General features: G+C 41.5%; 1 protein-coding gene across 10 annotated transcripts in view; it reads left to right on the top strand.

Moving 5' to 3' along the window:
• SEMA6D (semaphorin 6D) overlaps positions 1 to 19072 on the top strand; it is a 58342-nt gene that overhangs the window by 24273 nt on the left and 14997 nt on the right. The window contains exon 1 of one of the 10 annotated variants that reach the window (XM_033108378.1): positions 14452 to 14644. The exons of 8 other annotated variants lie outside the window; for them this stretch is intronic. The gene's annotated coding sequence lies outside the window, so the exon portion shown is untranslated. Of the gene's footprint in view, positions 1 to 14451; positions 14645 to 17285; positions 17303 to 19072 lie in introns of those variants that run through there. One more of the 10 variants, XM_033108379.1, reaches the window with a different exon arrangement.

Genomic DNA, 19072 nt, shown 5'->3' with positions numbered 1-19072 from the left:
CTCCCGCTGACTGGGATAGTATTTGGGGTCCCAGCTCCAAGGCACTGGTCATTGTAGGAAATGGGCCAGAGAATAGCACTGAAGCATTTGTCAGTCCAATATGTCCATCCCAGTACCTGCAAAATGAGTGGAAGCCCAAGTCTTGCTGTGAGATCGGCAGCTCTAAGAGCGAATGCCGTCCACACACTGCTGCATACGTTTATGTTGGTGTGTGTCTGTCTTCACTGCTGCAGACCAAGGGTGACCTGTCCTGAGCAATTCACCAGCAGTGGGAAAAGTGCTCTTCAGAGATTTTTCAACATTTTTTTTTCCTAATAAGGGACAGGGTTGCATGGAACAATGCATTCAACAAATAACTATTAAAAACCTGTGTCCCAACCCCTTTTTCAGAAATTTATTTATGGACATAAGGGATAAAGTCCCTGCACTCAAGTAAATCTTACTGTGGGGCTGGGGGAGGGGAGAGGAAGTTGAGAAAGTAAGGAAATGTAATACTTTTTGGCATGTGCTCTCATAAAAGTGAGCCCAAGTTTTTGGCGGCCAAAGGAGGAAAAGAGGGGACATCCTGGAGGGAAGTGATTTCTGATCAGGAATTGGCCAGGTAAAGGAAGAGGAAATGACCAGTAGGGCATTCCAGACGGTGGGCACAGCACATGCAAAGGCAGAAGAGCAGGAGAAGCCAGTTAGTTTTGGAACGAGGTGACTCCATACACCCAGAGAATGGAGCGCTGAGAGGCTTTCCAATGCTGTTCTCACACGCTTGGGCCTCATATTTGTACAATCATTCTGGATGTCACGGTGGAACCCAGTTTTTATTTTAGTCTATACAAGTCTCTTTTGAGCCTCTCTGAGATTAGCCATTGAGGCGATAGAGCAGTGGACCTGGAGACAAATGGTCCAGAACCCTTCTTCACAGCCTAACCTCGGGCAGTTCTTTAACTCCTCCTCTATACAGTGGAGATTCATTGACTAACTCAGCATTCTCTAAGTATCAGTAGATACCAGGTACCTGACACCAAGGTGGGTTGTAAAGATAAAACAGAACAGACGTAACTTCTGTCCCTGTAAAGCTGACATGAAGTTCAATAGAGATAATAATTTCTGCCCTAAACCTTTATGGACCAAAATAGATAAGGCATATTTGCTTTGGAAAGCATAAGATGCAATAAAAGTGAAAAGCTCATTGACTAATCCCTGGTCTACAATGAATATTGCTGAGACCTGGGCGTCCCTGGTGCCCGCTTTCACACACAGAAGAAGTTAATGAAATACCTCCATCAGCTACAAAGTGCACTTGGGGAAGCTAAGAAACCTTAGAGATCCTGGGTATATGTGACCTGAGCTTCCCACAAGCATATCACACAATTTAAAGAAGAAATTGGAAGCAATCTGTTGACCTGTGAGAGGGCCTGTACCACCTTACCACAGGGCTCGGGGCAGCTAGTGGTGGCACTTAAAAGCAGTATTTCCCCAAACCACATGACTGTGAGGGGGACAAAATAATGGATCCTCTACCATTCCACCTGGGACACTATCAGAAAGCCAAATCCACATTCATAAGTGCCCGCAGAGACTCGTTCCGTGTCCAGCACATCAGCCAGTTTGTCCAGCACAAAGCCCGTTGGTGGTTACAGATCAGAAGCAGGATCGTACACTCTGCTGTCTCGGAGTTCAGAAGCTGTACACGCACTCTGTATCCTAGGCAACGCCAATGCTGTAGGAAAAAATTAGAAGTGTGAATTGGGAGTCATTGTACTCCTGGTGAAGAGCCTTTTTTGACCCAGACACTAAGCTCAGAATCATAAAATCTAATGACTTGGAGGAGACCTTAGAGATCAGAGATTCTAGCCTGACTGCTCATTGTATAGATGAGGAAACTGAAGCCAGAGGAGCTGAATTGGCTTTCTCATGGCCTCTTGGCTCCTTAGAGGCTGAGTAAAGAATAGAATCCAGATTTCTTAACTCACTGTTATCTCCAGGTGTGTTTGCTGTCAGGGAAAAGATTAACGTTCCCTGAGGTGATTCACAAAGGAAGGGGAGAATAAACTTAGATAAGGGTAGTATAATGTTTGAAGCATAATTATCTCCAGCAATAACATTAGAACCACATATCTGTCTTTAGCCTTGACCGGGCTTCCTGGTACTCACCTGATCACGTCATGTGCCAGGAACCCTGGTATTCTCTGTCAATAAATCATTTACTTCTCACAACAACTCTGTGAGATAGATGCTAGTAGTATATCCAATGTCCAGGGAAACAGGTACAGAGCAGTTAACCATCTTGTCTGAGGGCAGGTTAAATGGAAAAGCCGGGACTCCTACATAGGCATTCAGGCTCCAGAGTCCTTGTCTGCAACCATGGTATTCATTCCACTGCTCAGCCTTCAGTCAAACTCAACCCCGCATAGGAGGAAGGCCCAGCGTTTCTCACACCCTCTGGGTGTTGAGTTGGTTTAGTAAAAATCAGCAATTGGCACCAATTTACCTAAACTCCCATTTTGCCGCTGTGGACCCAGAGGTTTCGGAAGCTCATAGACATGAGAGATGGAGCCCAGACAAAGGTCTATAGGTGAGTTACAGTGAACTGACTCAGGCCCAGTCTGGGCCCTCGGAGAGCTTTTGCTGGCCATAAAATTCCCTTGGGCCATATTATTATCCTCACGTTTGGTTATAGCTTCATGTTTAGTACAGGACTGTTGGGCTGAACCTAACTCACTAGAGAACTCATTTACATCAGGACAAAGCACATCATTGTGTGTATATATATATATATATATATATATATATATATATATATATTTTTTTTTTTATAAACTCACAGGAAGTTGTAACAATAGTAGAGTCCTGTGCCCTCTTCACCCAGGAAGTGCATTTTAAAAAAACAAAACTGAATTTTCTAATGAAATGTGGATAATGGTAATGCTTTGGATCCTTCAGAGCAATTAGGCATCATTCTTCCCATTTGCCATGGACAAGTGACTGTTACTATGTTTTCAAATGCAGAGGGAAAATACAAAGGCTATATTTTTGGCAACCGAAAACCACAGGACTTGGACAAGGAATTCTTGGCTTTAAAAAATTTTTAAAAACCACTTTTCTTTCTCTGGATTGTTGGAGTTTAACCCTTCTGTAAACCCATCAACCACAATTTTAAATCATGACATCACCTAGGGACTTCTGGCGAGGTGATTTGCAGAATATAAAACATGAAGACATGAGCGCTTTCATATAGAGCAAATTCCTGTTTTGGGGAGTGAGGATAAACATAGATCATTGGACTCATGACATCTGCACCAGCTTAACCACTCTGGGACCATAAGTCCCTTAATATATCTGCGTATTCACTCCCAGGGATAGCAGGCCATCCTCAGTCTTTCCGTGCCTGGGTGTTAGTCATGTTCTTTGAAAACCTGAAAAGGTATCATGGAAGAGGTTGAAAGCTATGGCTCCATAGTGGTGGCATCGGGCAAGTCAGTAGAATCAGAACAAACATGCACTACATCTGTCATTCCAGCCCAGAGGGCAGAACCAGGCATGGACCCAGGCCCTATTATCCTGAACAGAATGTCACGTGCAGGCCATATGGCAGCCCCAGCAGGTCATCTGGTAGAATAAGCCAATGTTCCAAAGACAGGCTGAGTCGTTTGGCCTCACACTCATCCCTTGGAACCCTGAGCTCTTCCTTTGTCTAGAAGAGTTCCTTTCCTGGAGGCCGAAGGGGACTACGTGCATGGAGAGGTAACAAAGGAAAAGGCTCTTCATTGCTCTTGTCACTAGTTAGCCTTGAAAGCCCTGCGGTCCCCCCTGCAAAAAGGACACACCATTGTGCTCATTTCTGCCACAGCCGCCTGCTAGCTGTTGTTTTTCTTTTTTTGATTGTAGATGGTTCCTGTGTTTTATATTTTCACAAAGCTAGTCCTCATCTTTATCGCTTAAGAAGTTGATGTGTTTTGTCACCTGCCTGGATAGCAGATTCTCTCTGCTTAGATACGGGGCTCTTCCTCTCATTAGTCTCTTGTGTTATTTTCACTTTAAATGAAGATTGTTCCTAGGACAATTTAGCTGTAAAATGTTATCCAATTTGAGTGAGGGCAGACGGGCAAAAACTTGTAGGCAAGTCAGCACTAGGATTTTGCTCCCCAGAGACGTGATTCTGATCAGAGGTCAAATTCTGGGAATCCCTGTTCAGAATTGCTTAGAATTTGGCAAAGACAGGTTAGATCCTGTTTTCTGTCCCTTCCTGCCCAGTTCCTTTTAAGTTCAGTTCCTCTTTGAATTATTATTTGACCAGAAGCATTGAAAAGTCAGACTTAAAGTGAAAATCTTCAATAAGAGCTGCTTTAATGTTCAGGAAACTATTTTAGATAGCCAGCTTTCCTCCTACATGTAAAATATAATTAAAATAAACAATTGACCCAACTTTTTGGAAGACATTGATTATAAAAGCAAGGCATTAATAAAGAGTACAACAGGCTCCGGGCCCCACAGCACACCCTTTTCTCCCTCCCATGGTATCTATTGCCAACTTTCTTTTCTCTTCTGTCAGAATCTATCCCCAAGAAAAGACCCTATAAATGTATTCGTACTGATTTCTGTCTTTTATTATACTCAAACTCTACTTACTTTATAACTGGAAAAACAGGCCATCAGCCATAGAAAAGAATTTCCCATTGCAGAATCTCCAACATCGGCTAGCCAGTAGGCAGGCTGATTTTTATTTTATTTTTGTTTCTTGGGGAGCAGGGGGTCAAGTAGGCTTCCTTCTCTGCCAGTCTCATATGCCCTGCTCTTTAATCTCAGGAATGGTTCTACTTTCCTTTGTTTTGGGAAAGCTGCAAAAAGGGCGGGGATTTCAGTGGGAGGTGACAGAAACCACTTACTCCTTTGGCCCCATTGCCTATCTCTCCTGCATCAAAGAGCAGTTTGTTGTGAATGAGTCGGTGTGAAAAGAGCCATCTGTTGCCATTTGTGAGAACCTCTTGGTTCTGCAGCACCTGGAAACTGGTGGACTGGGGGCTAATTAGGATTGGGTGCCATCGCTGTAGGAGAACAAGGGTAGAGTCAAGACTGTAGGTGTTCAGGCCAATGGTGGAGATGTGTTCACGATGTAGTACCACGGCTGCATCCGGTCACATGTACTACTTCCTTCATTTCTTTCTTTCTTCCTCTGTTCATTAAATACTGAGTCAGGACCTCCTGGGTGCTAGGCCCTGTACCTGACACTAGCGATAAAGAGAGCAAGTGAGATGTACTGTCTTCCTCAAGCAACCCAGTTTGATAGAGAAAATAAATCACATCACTAGGAAGTGATAAGTTCTGTAATAGAAGCATTCACATGGTATCATACTATGAGCAACTATCCTGAGGGGAGCAGCGTGGCTAAGTGGGGTAGGAAAAAGAAAGGGGAGAAGTCCAGGGCCGTTTGGAGCTGGTGATGACAATTTCCAGCAAGGGCATTCTACAGAGAACAGTGTGTGCAGAAGACATTTTGAGGTCAAGATGGGGAAGCATTGGTAGCTAAAACAGGGAAGCTGGCAAGAATCAGATTGTGGAGGACCTTACAAATCTTGGAAGTAAATTTGGGCTTTATCATTTAGGCCTTCGGGAACTATGAAATTGTTTTTAGATCGAACCAACATGATACAATTTGTGCTTTGGAAAAACCATTCTGGTGGCTTTGTGGAGAATGAGATAGAAGTCTAGGAAAGCAGAAACCAGTTAGGAGTGGACTCTAGGACAAAGAAAGAATCAATAGGATGTACTGACAGATTGGAAAGAGAGGATGATGGAGACGGAGAGATCTCGGATGACTCCCAGGTGTAAGGCTTAAGTGATGGAGTAGAGTATTACAAATATCAATACAACAACAACAATAATAATAATGGCTGTAATTATTGGATCCTTACCAGGTGTACAGGTACGTGCTTTACGTACATAATTTCATTGAATAATCATAATAATATCAGTGCTATATAATTATCTTCATTTTAGGCAGAAACACTTGAGACTGAGAAGTGAAGTAATATACCCAAGGTCACATGGCTGGTGAGTGATAGTACATGAATCTGAACCCAGGCACTCTGGGCTCAGAGCCTGTGCCCTTTGGGGAATGTAACAGGAGGACAAGTGAAGGTGAAGTATCTTACGTTAGTTTTGCACATACTGAATTGAAATTGCCTATATTTTGCGAAGGTCAAAATATCTAGCAGAGAATTGGACTCCTGGGTCTGGAGCCAAGGAATGGGCTTTGTGCTGGACACGTGGAATTGAGATTCCTCATTAATTGGTGATAGTGAAGTAGGTGGGTGTAGTGTTGGGTCAATCTCAAAAGAGCCAGGATGGAACCATGCAGAACTGCACATAAGAGTGTGTGTATTCAAACAAGTTTGGGAAAGTTGCTGAAAAGGAGTAGCTAGAGAGATAAGATAATGATGAAAGTCAAAGGTGGAGTTTCAAAATCTGATGGAGGGACCAACATGATGAAATGTACCGGGAGATGAAAGACGATTGAAAATGAGGACTGAGTTGGATTCAGCAATTAGGTGGTTGATGGACAAGAGCTGAAGTTAGACTGAAGTGGATTAAAAATTTAATAAAAGTGAGAAAATGGAGACAGTAGGCTTAGACTTCTTTTCAAAGAAGCTTGGCTGGAGAACGAAGTGAGAGACGGGGACAATGGAGGCAGCCTCCGAATCAGAGGAAATACTGTTTGATATGGGAACCACTGGAGATGCTGGTATGGAGGGAGAAGAGAAAGAACCTGTGGAGCAGTGGGAATTACATCAGGACATTTATCCGAGTCAGTAGGGGAGGTAGTATTCTCCCATCCAGCCCTCAGAAGGAGATCATGGATTCTCAGCAAAGAAAGTGTTCCTATACTTTCAATTTACTCCCCTCTTACTACATGAAGAAACTCGAACCAGAAAAGTGAAGTGATCTGTCCATGGTCACACAGTAAGTCTGTGACCCTGGATCCTAGTGCCTGGTCCCTTCCTCTCCTGCTCCATTATCAGTGGAAGAAGAATCCCTGAGATGTTCCTCATGCTTCTGAGCCCCCAGTCTTCCTGAGTGGCTCTTCCCTGCTTCTGCAGAATGCATATCCTTCCAGGTCCTGATGTGTCGGCCAGGCTTCAGCGGTGTGGAGAGTGAGTTAGAGAGCTGCTTTGTCATATCCTCAACATGCTATGGGGCAAGGTTTTAGGTAGTTAATTATAAAGTGCAATTAACATAACAGTGCTAGAAGCTTCTTCCTCTCACCTCAGCTCCCAAGTTCCCAGAAGGAGGAAGGTTCTCAGAGTTAAGGGCCTTTCAGCCACCTCTTCCTGGTCCAAAGTAAGGGAGGATATATTTGTTCATACATGGCACCTGGCCTGAGCACAGGAGAGGGTTGGGTGGGGATGGGATAGGATAGCAGTAGAGATTCCTTAAATGAGAAGGAAGATGCTCTCCCAAGCTATTTCATCAGTCAAGAATCACATGGTGAGCCTGGAGGCAAGTAGCTACCAAGGCTGATCAAACGAGCTCAGTATCTTGCCTCATCTTTGCTATGGGTCTTCTGGAGCCTGTTTGTATCTGGTGGTGGCTCATCATCCCTTCTCACCTTCTTATACTCCAAAGGTTTTGCTGTCAGCCTGGTTGTCATATCATTCTGATTAAATGCTGGTGTTGAGCACTGATTAAAACCACAACCCTACACAGAACACACTGCCTAGAATCTAGACCTGCGAATGCTATATAAACATAAACTCTCTTTTGTAATTGACCTTCAGTCTCAACCCTCTGTCTTCATAGGCTCTAAGAAATAGCAATTAACTTGGCTTCTCTTTTGCTCTTTTTCAACCTACCTAAACCCATTGCTCCTTTTCCATTTTGTCTTGTGGGGCTGTCAGTGGGTAGACTTGTAATTCTTATAACTCCAAAGCCCACATTCTCGTGGCCTACAGTGAGAACCATGGGCCCTGAAATCTCAGGGACAATAGAGTGAGTGCATGATGCCCCTGAGCTACAGTTCTAGTTCCACCCCCTTTCTCTCCTGTAGTTCACCACACTCTCAACTAAAAGAATTCATGCTCTCTGGGAATAGATCTCAGGTCCCCACCCTCCCTAGATCCACGGCCCTCTTTTGTTGTTATTGTTTTGTTTAACAATAATCTAAATTAGACAGGAGTCCAAAATACTAATCTTGCCTTGAGAGCTTCAGCCGGGCTTGTGGTTATTCAGGGCACAGGACTAGTTCTTTTGTATATTCCTTAATTCACAGTTCATTCACAGTTGTCTCAAGTACTGACAATGGTGAGACATGCTTGTCTCCCAGGGACTGAGGACAAGCTTCCCTAGGCTCTGAAAAATTAGGAGCACTTAAGTAGGCCAAGGATGGGAGAGAAGTGCTGTCCAGAAGGCAAGCAGGAACAAAGGCTTGGTGGAAGTAGGTGGCATGACACGTTCCAGGGCCAGAAACAGCCAGCATGGTGGAAGCACAAGTGAGGAGCGAGCGAGGTTCAAGACAAGGCTGGAGAGGGAGGTGGGACTCAGAACGAACACAAAAGGCCACATTACAGAGATCTGGGCTTTCTCCTAAGAATAATAGGGAGTTATTGGAGGTTTATATGATAACGCTTATATTCTGAAAAAGGTAATTCTTGCTTCATCTAGAAAACGAGTGGGAGACAAACAAAGGACCCACAGAAAAGTAGGTCAAGGGTCAGAAGAATGTGGGTTAGGGAAGGTGAGGAACGGCAGTGTTTTAAAAATCTGTGAACACTCAACTGTGTCTAAATCTACTGAGCAATCACGTGAGACAGGACTGGAAAGTACGTGTTGCATTTAGTTACCTGGAGGCCATCAGTGACTTTACTGAGAGGAGCTAGAACAGAGGAAGTAAAAGAATGAGTAGGAGGTGAGGAAATGACAACAGTTGAGGAAAAAACAACTTTTTCAATGTCTGTGAATGGAAGGAAAGACAGGTGATGGCTGGAGGAGGATATAGGATCACAGGAGCTTTTCTACCCCTCTCCTTCTTTCTTTTTTAGACAAGAGAAGGTGGACGAATTTCAGTGTTGATGTATAATATTTAATCAATACAAAGTTATAGAATATTTACAGAGAGAAAAATATAATTGACGTTTTTTTCTGTTTCGGGAAAGTCAGAAGGGGTTGGGTTTAAACACATGGAGAGGAGTTGGGGAATGAAATGTCTTAAAATGGGAAAGAAGGAAGGAAAAATTAGATGAAGATGCAGGTAAGCGGATGTATTTGGCAAGAGCAAGGGGGAAAGTATGGAGGAAGTTCCTATCTTATAGCTTTTATTTTCTATAGGAAGTAGCTGGGGAGCATGAGGGAAGACTGCACTAGAGTGAGGAGAGAGAATGGATTAGGGCCCTAAGAAAAATGGGAAAAATTCAAACGTATGTACTGATTTGGAGAGTGGGCAAATCTAGTACAAACAACATAGGATCCCCACAGAGTTTTAGAGTGCTAGCTGTAGTTGGTGATCAATAATTCTGTGACATTACTTACTACCAAATTGCCCCAGCGTGTGGTTGTCTTCACTAGTGCTCAGCTGTTCTGCGGCAGGGACAAAAGGTCAATGGTTGAGATCATCCAAGGTAAGGACTTTGCAAGACAGTGACAGAAACAAAGGAGGGAGTCTAGAGAATAGGCAAACGTATTGTTGAAGTGATGCAGTGGTATGTCAAGATTAGAGAAGGCTATTGAACTGGGAGAAAGGAGAGCAGTTAGTAGGACTGAAGGCCCTGATGAGAAGGACAAGCACTCATGGTGAAAGTGGGCAGACAAGCAAGCTGGATGGACAGCAGATTGGGATCAAAGCATGTGATGCTTGACTTTATGCTTTTTGAGGTGAAGAAGCTATATCTGATAAGAAGTCCCAGCATGGAGCCATACACTGGGGCTGTTAAAAGTCTTTGATATGTCTTTCTTACAGGAAGTGACTGGGAAGTTATCAGGTGAAAGACAGGAGGAGAGGCAGGAGATCAAATAAGCAAAGATGTTTTTGTAAGATCATGGAGAACCAAGGTCTAGAAGAATCATTAGGAAACTGCGAGGACCAACCCAACGCCACTTTCAGATCCTGAGGTAGATGGAGTATGAGAGTCTAAACAGCCCCCCTTTGAGAAGTGGCACCTCTAGAAGAGAGCCAGGGGAGAGCTTTACAGTCAGCACGGTATCTTCCTGGGTTCTTTGGTCTCAATTACAGTAGAGCTACTCCGTTTCTAAATCCTCATTTCCTTTGAATTAATATTGCTTTCAGGGAGACAAAAACTAAATGCCAATTAATTTACCTGGAATTCCTTAATTTTAAATGTGGGCACTGTGCTGTAACCATAAAAAGAACTTGCATTAACCAATCCTCTCAATTCTCCTGCTTAAAGTCCTCCCTTTTAGCATTTCTTTTATTTTGGGTTGGCTGACAACAAATCTCAGTTTTTGTTTATCTAAACCATCTTTATTTTTGCCTTTATATTTTTCAAATAATTTTTCAATTACACATGACATACAATATTATATTAGTTTCAGGTATACAAGAAAGTGATTAGACATTTATTTAACTTACGAAGTGATCACCTCAGTAGGTTTAGTACCCAAATGACACCATCCGTGGTTATTACTATATTACTGACTGTATTCCTTATGCTCCACATCCCCATGACTGTTTTGTAACTACCAATTTGTACCTCTTCATCCCTCCTCCCCCTTTTTCATTCATCCCTCTACCCTCCTCGCACCTGGCAACCATCAATATATTCTCTGTATCTATGAGTTTGTTTCTGTTTTGTTTGCTCATTATTTTGTTCTTTAGATTCCACATATGAGTGAAATCATATGGCATTTATCTTTCTCTGACTTAACTGCACTCAGCACAATATCCTCTAGGTCTATCCATTTTGTTGCAGATGGCAAGATTTCATTTTTATGGCTGAGTTAGATTCCATTTTGTGTGTGTGTGTGTGTGTGTGTGTGTGTGTGTGTGTGTACACACACGAGATCGGACATTTAAGTTTGCAAACTTATCCTAGAAAAAGTATTACCTACCTCATTGCCGAATATCATTATGGTCACCTTCAAAGTACTCCCCTTGGGAAGCTATGCATCGATGCCAGTGCCTAGGCCACCCTTCAAAGCAATTTTGGAACTTCTTTTTCTGGAATGGCCATCAGAGCTGTCATCCTATTACTTTTGATGTCCTGAATGTCATCTATATGTCTTCCTCTCAATATATCCTTTATCTTTGGGTAAAGAAAGAAGTCATTAGGGGCCAGATCTGGTGAGTAGGGAGGGTGTTCCAATACAGTTATTTGTTTACTGGCTAAAAACCCCCTCACTGACAGTGCCGTGTGAGCTTGTGCATTGTTGTGATGCAAGAGCCATGAATTGTTGGCAAAAAGTTCAGGTCGTCTAACTTTTTCATGCAGCCTTTTCAGCACTTCCAAATAGTAAACTAGGTTAACTGTTTGTCCATTTGGTACAAATTCATAATGAATAATCCCTCGAATATTAATAAAGGTTAGCAACATCATTACAATAAGTTCTCAAACTTAATTGTCAGACCTCATACATATCACCCCTTCTTTACCCATCCATTCATTGATGGACACCCAGGTTGCCTCAATGTATTGGCTTTAGTAAATAATGCTGCAATGAACATATGGATGCACATGTCCCTTCAAAGTAGTATTTTGGGTTTCTTTGGATAAATACCCAGAATGGGATTACTGGGTCCTTCTTTGTCTCTTGTTATAGCCTTTGTTTTAAAGTCTGTTTTGTCTGGTATAAGTATTGCTACCCCAGCTTTTTTTTTTTTTTTTCTTTTTCATTTTCATGAAATATCTTTTTCCATCCCTTTACTTTTAGCCTGTATGTGTCTTTCAATAAGAAGTAAGTCTCTTTTAAGCAGCATACGTAAGAGTCATGTTTTCTTATCCATTCAGCACCGTATGTCTTTTGATTGGAGCATTTTATCAATTTACATTTAAAGTAATTCTCAATAAATATGTAGTTATTGCCATTTTATTATTCATATTTTTGGGGGTTTTTTTTGTCTTTATTTTTTTATCTTAAAGAAGTCCCTCCTACATTCCTTGTAATACTGGTTTGGTGATGATGAACTTCTTTAGCTTCTTATCTGGGAAGCCCTTTATCTGTACTTCGATTCTAAAGGATAACTTTTAAAGTAATCTTGGTTGTAGTTCCTTGCTTTTCATCACTTGAAATATTTTCTGCCAGTCCCTTCTGGCCTGCAAAGTTTCTGTTGAGAAATCAGCTGATAGTCTTATGGGAGCTCGCTTGTAAGTAACTAACTGCTTTTCTCTCGCTGCTTTTAAGATTCTCTCTTTGTCTTTAGTCTTTGGCATTTTAATTATGATATGTCTTGGTGTGGGCCTTTTTGGGTTCATCTTGTTTGCGACTCTGTGCTTTCTGGGCTTGTATGTCAATGTCCTTCACCGGGTTAGGGGAGTTTTCAGTCATTATTTTTTCAAATAGGTTTTCAATTCCTTGCACTCTCTTCTTAGTCACCCTGTAATGTGAATATTGGTATGCTTGATGTTGTCTCAGGCCCCTTAAACTCTCCTCATTTGGGGGGATTTTTTTTTTCTTTTTGCTGTTCTGATTGGGTGTTTTCTACTACCTTGCCTTCTAAATTGCTGATTCAGTCCTCTGCTTCATCTAATCTACTGTTGATTCCCTCTAATGTACTTTTTGTTTCAGTTATTGTAGTCTTCATTTCTACACTTGATCTTAGCCAAAAGGCCAAGAAGCGATTATAGTCTTCATTTCTGACTGGTTCTTTTTTATGTTTTCTATCTCTAATTTTATGTTTCCTATCTCTCTGTTAAAGTTCTCACTGAGATCATTGAGCCATCCTTATAACCAGTGTTTTGAACTCTGCAAAGTTCTCACTGAGATCATTGAGCCATCCTTATAACCAGTGTTTTGACTCTGCATCTGGTAGATTGCTTCTCTCCGTTTTGTTTAGCTCTTATTCTGGAGATTTGTTCTGTTCTTTTATTTGGGACACGTTTCTTTGTCTCTCCATTTTGGCGGCCTCCATGTTTGTTTCTATGTATTAGATAGGGCTGCTATACCTCCCAGACTTAGTAGAGTAACCTTATATAGTAGGTGTCCTATGGGACCCAGTGGCACAGTCTTCTTGGTCAGCTGAGCCAGGTGTTGTAGGTGTGTCCCTTGTGTAGGTCGTGTGTGCCCTTCTATTGTAGTTGACCCTTGGTTGCTGTTTGCATGTCAATGGAAGGGATTAACCCTCAGGCTGATTGGTTGTGAGTACTGGCTGTGACTACTACAGTGGAGGAGCTGTGGTGCAAGGCTGACCCTACAGAGCAGAATTCACTTTAGCAGGGCTCTGGTGCCTGTTCAGTCTGTCCTTTGGGTGCTTCATCTGCGGAGGCAGCTGGGAGGTACTCCGGCTTGGTCCAAAGCTGGCCACCGGCAGCCTGGGGCCTCCTGGGAGGGGCCCCACCACAGGCTAAATTCAGTTGCAGCCTGTGCCCTCCCCAGGGCCACCTGAAATGAATCACAAAGCAATCCACAGATAGCCACTACCCGAGCTGGGCTTGGAGGTGCCTGGTAGAGGCCAAGTCATAAACTGAGACCGGCTGTTACTAGTGCCAGGCTTGGAGCTCAGCAACAGTTATGGGGCACACTGAGACCAGATGCCGCTTGTTTGGAGTTTGTGAACTTCTGAGAAATTTTAGGAAAGTCCACAGCTTGAGCCAAGACAGGGCAATTATATGGAAAAGCCACTGGAAGTGGCTTGGGTGGGCCTGCAGGGCAATGTGTATTAGCCAGGTTGATGGAGACTCAGATATGGCAACCACCTAAGTCTGCATGCAGGGAGGGGGAGGGCTTTACAAAGGAACAATGGCTTCTGCCAGCACTTCTGTCTGGGAGAAAGCTACCCCCTCCAGCCTGACTCACCCTGAGCCAGATATTTCAGTTCCTCCCCATATGTCCCTGGTGCCTTTCAAGCTGCTGCCCCAGCACTGAATCTCAGAGCGAGTGAGTCCCTCAGCAAGTAAGTGTCTATGTGGGCCCTTTAAGAGTAGTGATTGGGACTCCAGCCAGCCCTCTATCTCATGCAGCCAGAATCTCCTCTGGTTCTCACAGCAAAAGTTGTGGGGACTTCTCTTCCCAGCACTGGAATCCTGGGCTAGGGAGCCAGGTATGGGACTGGAACCCATCGCTCCTCAGGGGGAATCTCTGCAGCCGAGATATCGGTCCTGATTTTTAACTGCCACATGTGGGTGTGGGACCATGTCATTCCTTTTCTCCGCTCCTTCTACCATTCTTGACGTGACTTCTTCTGTATATCCTTCATTACAAGACTTCTGTTCAGCTAGTCTTCGGGCGATTCTCAAGGATGGTTGTTCTGTAGTTTAGTCATAATTTTGATTTGGTCATGAGAGGATGGAAGCACAGTGTTTACCTACTCCACCATTTTGACCGGAAAACTTGCCTTCATTTTTGAAGAATATATTCACTGGTAATAGAATTCTAAGCTGGAAATTTGTTTTCTTTCAGCACTTTAAAAAAGTCATTCTTTGGTTTACTGGATTCTATTGTTTCTGTTGAAGAGTCAGTTGTCGATATTGTTGTTGCTTCTTTGAAGGTAATACATCTTCTAGCTTTTAACATATTTTTTTGTTTTTCTGTTTAGCATCTTGACTATGATGTGTTTAAATGTGCTTTTCTTTGTATTTAGAAGTTCTTAGAATTTCTTGAATGCTTGACTTATGGCCTTTTGTCAGTTTGAAAAAGAGTGCAGCCATTACCTTGTCAAATATTCAAATGGTTCTTTCTCTTTCTCTCTCTCTGTCTCTCTTGCTCTCTCTCTTCCAATAATCTTTTCACAAGATCCTATGTGTCTCTTACTCTCTGATCTGTTTTCCTAACCTTTTTGATTTCCATATTTCTGATATTTTCTATTAACCTATCTTCCAGTAGACAAATCCTCTCTTCAGCTACAAGAAATATGTTGCTAAACACATCTATTAAAAAATTTTAGTTATTGTGTTTTTTTGTGTGTGTGTTTTTGGGGGGGTTGTAGAATTTTCATTTAATTTTTAATAGATTCCAGTTCTCTGATAAAATTTGCCATCTTGTCATCTTTTTTCTTTGACAAAATAACACAGTTATTTTTCAAATTTATGTTGAATAACTAATATCTGGGATAGCTGTGGGCTTATTTCTATTGTCTTTTTTTTCTTAGTCTTAATTCTTGGAATGTCTCATAATTGGCTGTTTGAATGTCAAGCATTTTATGTAAAAAATTGTAGTCTCTGGATGATGTCATTTTCCTCTAGGAAAGAGTCACCTTTTCTTTTCTGCAAATAGATAGGATAGGAGGAGATAATACCCATCCAATCCCGGAGATTAGCGTACTGGAGCTCAAGTTGGAGTTTTTGTTAGGTTTGCCTACCTCATGTTTGCCTCCTCTCCTTAGGGTATAGATCTTCAGATGTCCAAATGAGACCGTTTAGATATTTACTAGAACTCCCCCTTCTTGGCGGGTCCTCAATTTGAGACTGCCAAACATTTGATTTTTCTTTATAACGACCCACTCTTTATACAGTTTAAGAATTAGCAAATTCCATAATGTGAAATCAAGTGCTGAGGATGGGCTCATTTCCTTATCCCTCCTTTCTCTCAAGGAAACTTCCACTTAAGCTCTGATCGTCTTGGCAACTCTTAACTCCTTTTAAAAACTTTCCTCATTCTATTTAGGCTTTAACATCAGGAATATATGGGAGAAGCCCATATATAATACCAAAAAAAGGACCAAGTATAATTACTCAGGTACCCCTGTTCTCTGTCTGAAAAGAATAACAGAATATAGGTATGTTCTTTACTCTAAACTTACACATAAGGAAGGTTGTTCCCTTCTCCTTCTTGGAGGCATCTGTGTCTATGAAGCTGTACCTTAATCCTCCTAAAATACCTCTACAATTGTTATGATGTCATGCATAAACAATTTTGCAAATACATGTACAAGATGAAAGAATGAAGGAGTGAACATTTCTTTTCTATTTTTTTGGGGGGTGGGCATTTTGGCCAATAATATATAACAATAATAGTAATGATAATATTCACTAAAATTTATTATAGATTTACTATGAACCAAGTTCTATGTTAGATGTTTTATGTGGATTGTTTCATTTAATCCTTAGAAGAGCCTAAGAGGTAGTAAAAATAATTATTCCTATTTTACACTTGAGGAAACTGAAGCTTAAAGATGCTAAGTCTACTTCAAGTCTCAGAGCCAGGAAGTAAATAGCACAGTAAATTTGAGCTCAGATTATTCTAATCCCAAAGTCTATGTTCCTTTCTAACGTTTTGTCCTGTCTCTTGATGGGCCCTCTTTCAACATAACTAGTTTCATGATTTTATGAATGCTGGAATCCTGAGCTACTTTCTTAAATAAGATAAGAGCTATATAGTTTGAGGGGGTTTCGATGCAAATCTCCTTCCTGATATCTTTGTGTCAGGTATTTCTCAACCCTTCCATCCCCCATACAGGCTTATTTTGATATATATATTTTACGTTAAATACTTTCATTTATCATTTCTATGGCAAATCTGAAAGTAATTTAAAACAAAAATAAGGCTTTACATAGGGACAGGAAGCAATTAGTGGTAGGGCTTTATTTTTGGAGGATGAGATTGGTGGGGGACAGGGTATGGGGAGAAATTGCTTTTTGCAATGTCAGATGAATGAGGTATAGGAAATGATAACTCATCCTGCAGCTTTGTACTTGCCTGTGAGTCAGCAGTGAGTTCATCCTCAGTCTCAATGCTGGAATCACAGCTGTGAGAAACACTTCCTGGTGAGGCCTCTTCCCGCCCTGCTATCTGGGGAACTGAGGCTCTGTCCACATGATGTGAACCATTCAGTTACCTATTCTGGTGCAGAAAGATTCACAGAACTGTCTTCTTGTTTTCATGCGGCTATTTCTAAGTTTCTTCAGGATAGATTGGTGTTTCTGATTTTTTCCCTTGCTACTCAGAAGAACATCCAGTGACTTTCCAGAGAATGAAGTTTAGGATTAATGTCACAACAGGATTTAGTTCTTAGGGCAACGTTTCGTATTTTTATACTGCTTCAACTTTCTGGGGTCTTTATAAATGGCCAGACACTGGAAAAGCAAGACAGGAAGATGCTGCTTCAGGAGAAGTGGTAGATTGAAAGAGGTCATCTTGTCATGATTGAAAATATGTGCATGTGGCAAGAAGGCTAGAACCAAGTCATGGTGGTTGTTGAGTTGGAATGGTAAGATTGTTGGTGATTGTCTTTTACTTTCTTTTCTAGGTTTTGTAAATGGTCTAAATTGTAAAATTTATTCTAAAAATAATCCTTTAGTATTTTAAAAGTAACTGTCCATTTATGGAAAAAATTTAGCCTAATAGCGTTAATATTTTACGACAGCTTTTTCACAGATCTTGCTCAGGCTCTTAAGGCCAAGTTGATCATATGTACAGTGTCCCATAGGAAATGGGTGAAGGGGACTAACTTTGCTCAGAATCTGTATATGCCGGGCATTTAGCTCTTTTTCATACTGTGGAGAAGGGGGTATTATCCACACATTGTAGATAAAGAAACAAATGCCCGGAGACTAAAGACACTTTAATCTCAGCTAGTAGTAAGTAATGGAGTTACAAATCCAAGACAGACTGCCACCAAAGTCCACATTCTTTCAACTTGAATACAAAATGATGAATACAAAATGATGCTCTAGATCCCACTAATTTATTGCTGGATTAATCATCCATTTAAAAAAATTGTATTGCAATATTATTCTCTCTTGTCGTAAAACTAAGGTTCGAAAACTCACTGATACTTGGCTTTTACTTCAATGAGAAAAAGAGGTGTTGAGAGCATTGCATAGTATACATGTATACCTGTGTATCTGACGTTGAGAAGATAACAGAGGCATAGTAAGAACCTAGTTGAGTAGATGGACTCCCCCCAGACTTTGAAGTGATTCTCATCCTCTCCCCTGAAGTTCGTAGAGAAATGAAAGTAAAGATAAATCTTAATGTTTTATTTATTGTTGGTACAGTAGTTGTTAGTGACAATTTTGGTTGAGGAAGGGGTGGTATTATTGCAAAGTAGAGAATTTATAGTTTCCAAAAAAATACCTATCCCATTGACTCAGCAGGGTCCTAATTTATTTTTTAATACATGAGTAACATTTCAAGATTTTTTAAATGTTTTGACAGTTAATATTGTACAAGTAATGCTATAAGCTTCGTTGAGATATTGACATACAATATACTGCACATATGTGCACATATGTACAATTTCCTAAAATTTAACATATGCCTACACCTGTGAAATACCACTTCAATAGAAATAATGAATTATTTGGGGTAGTCATTACCCCAAAAAGTTGTTTTGTGATGCTGTATTTTTGAAGAAAACAATCCATCATCTAATTTGATGAAAAAGCCTAAATGGGAACTCATGTGATAGGAGTTTGGACTCTGATCTTGCCCTAAATAGTTCCATGAAATTCCGTGAGTCCCTTAATGTTTTCAGCCCTTAGTTTTCTCATCTGAAAAATGAGGAGGCTGGACTAGATAGTCCCTACGCCCCCCCTGTGGCTCTAAAGTTCAATAAAGCTAAGAGGACAGACCTACTTAGGGTATTGGTTTGTGTCCAAATGGTTTTCTGTAAAAATGTAGACTTCCCCAGTGGTCTGGTGGCAGCTGTGCTACTTCATCCCTGCCCTGCTTCGCTTGATTGATTGATTGATCATGAAATCATTTAATTTCTTTTCATTCTCTTTCACCCTGATTCAAGATCATTCATGTCATTGCATCCATGTTGGTGTTACTAAGCTTAGGGAACTGTTCTACTTAAGAATTTAGGGCTAAGGCTTGAATAATGCTGGGAATTGGACAATGCACTAAGCAAAGATCAGATGAAGGATGACAGTACCATTAGCTCCCCGGATATTTGCGAGGAATGTTGGGCATTTTATGGGGGCCAGAGGCAAGCTGTACTGGATGTGTTTCAGGGCTGGGGGCAGGGAAGCAG

Source organism: Rhinolophus ferrumequinum, chromosome 6 (assembly GCF_004115265.2).
Source record: "Rhinolophus ferrumequinum isolate MPI-CBG mRhiFer1 chromosome 6, mRhiFer1_v1.p, whole genome shotgun sequence".
NCBI lineage: Eukaryota > Metazoa > Chordata > Mammalia > Chiroptera > Rhinolophidae > Rhinolophus > Rhinolophus ferrumequinum.
This window is presented reverse-complemented; position numbering and strand designations above follow the sequence as displayed.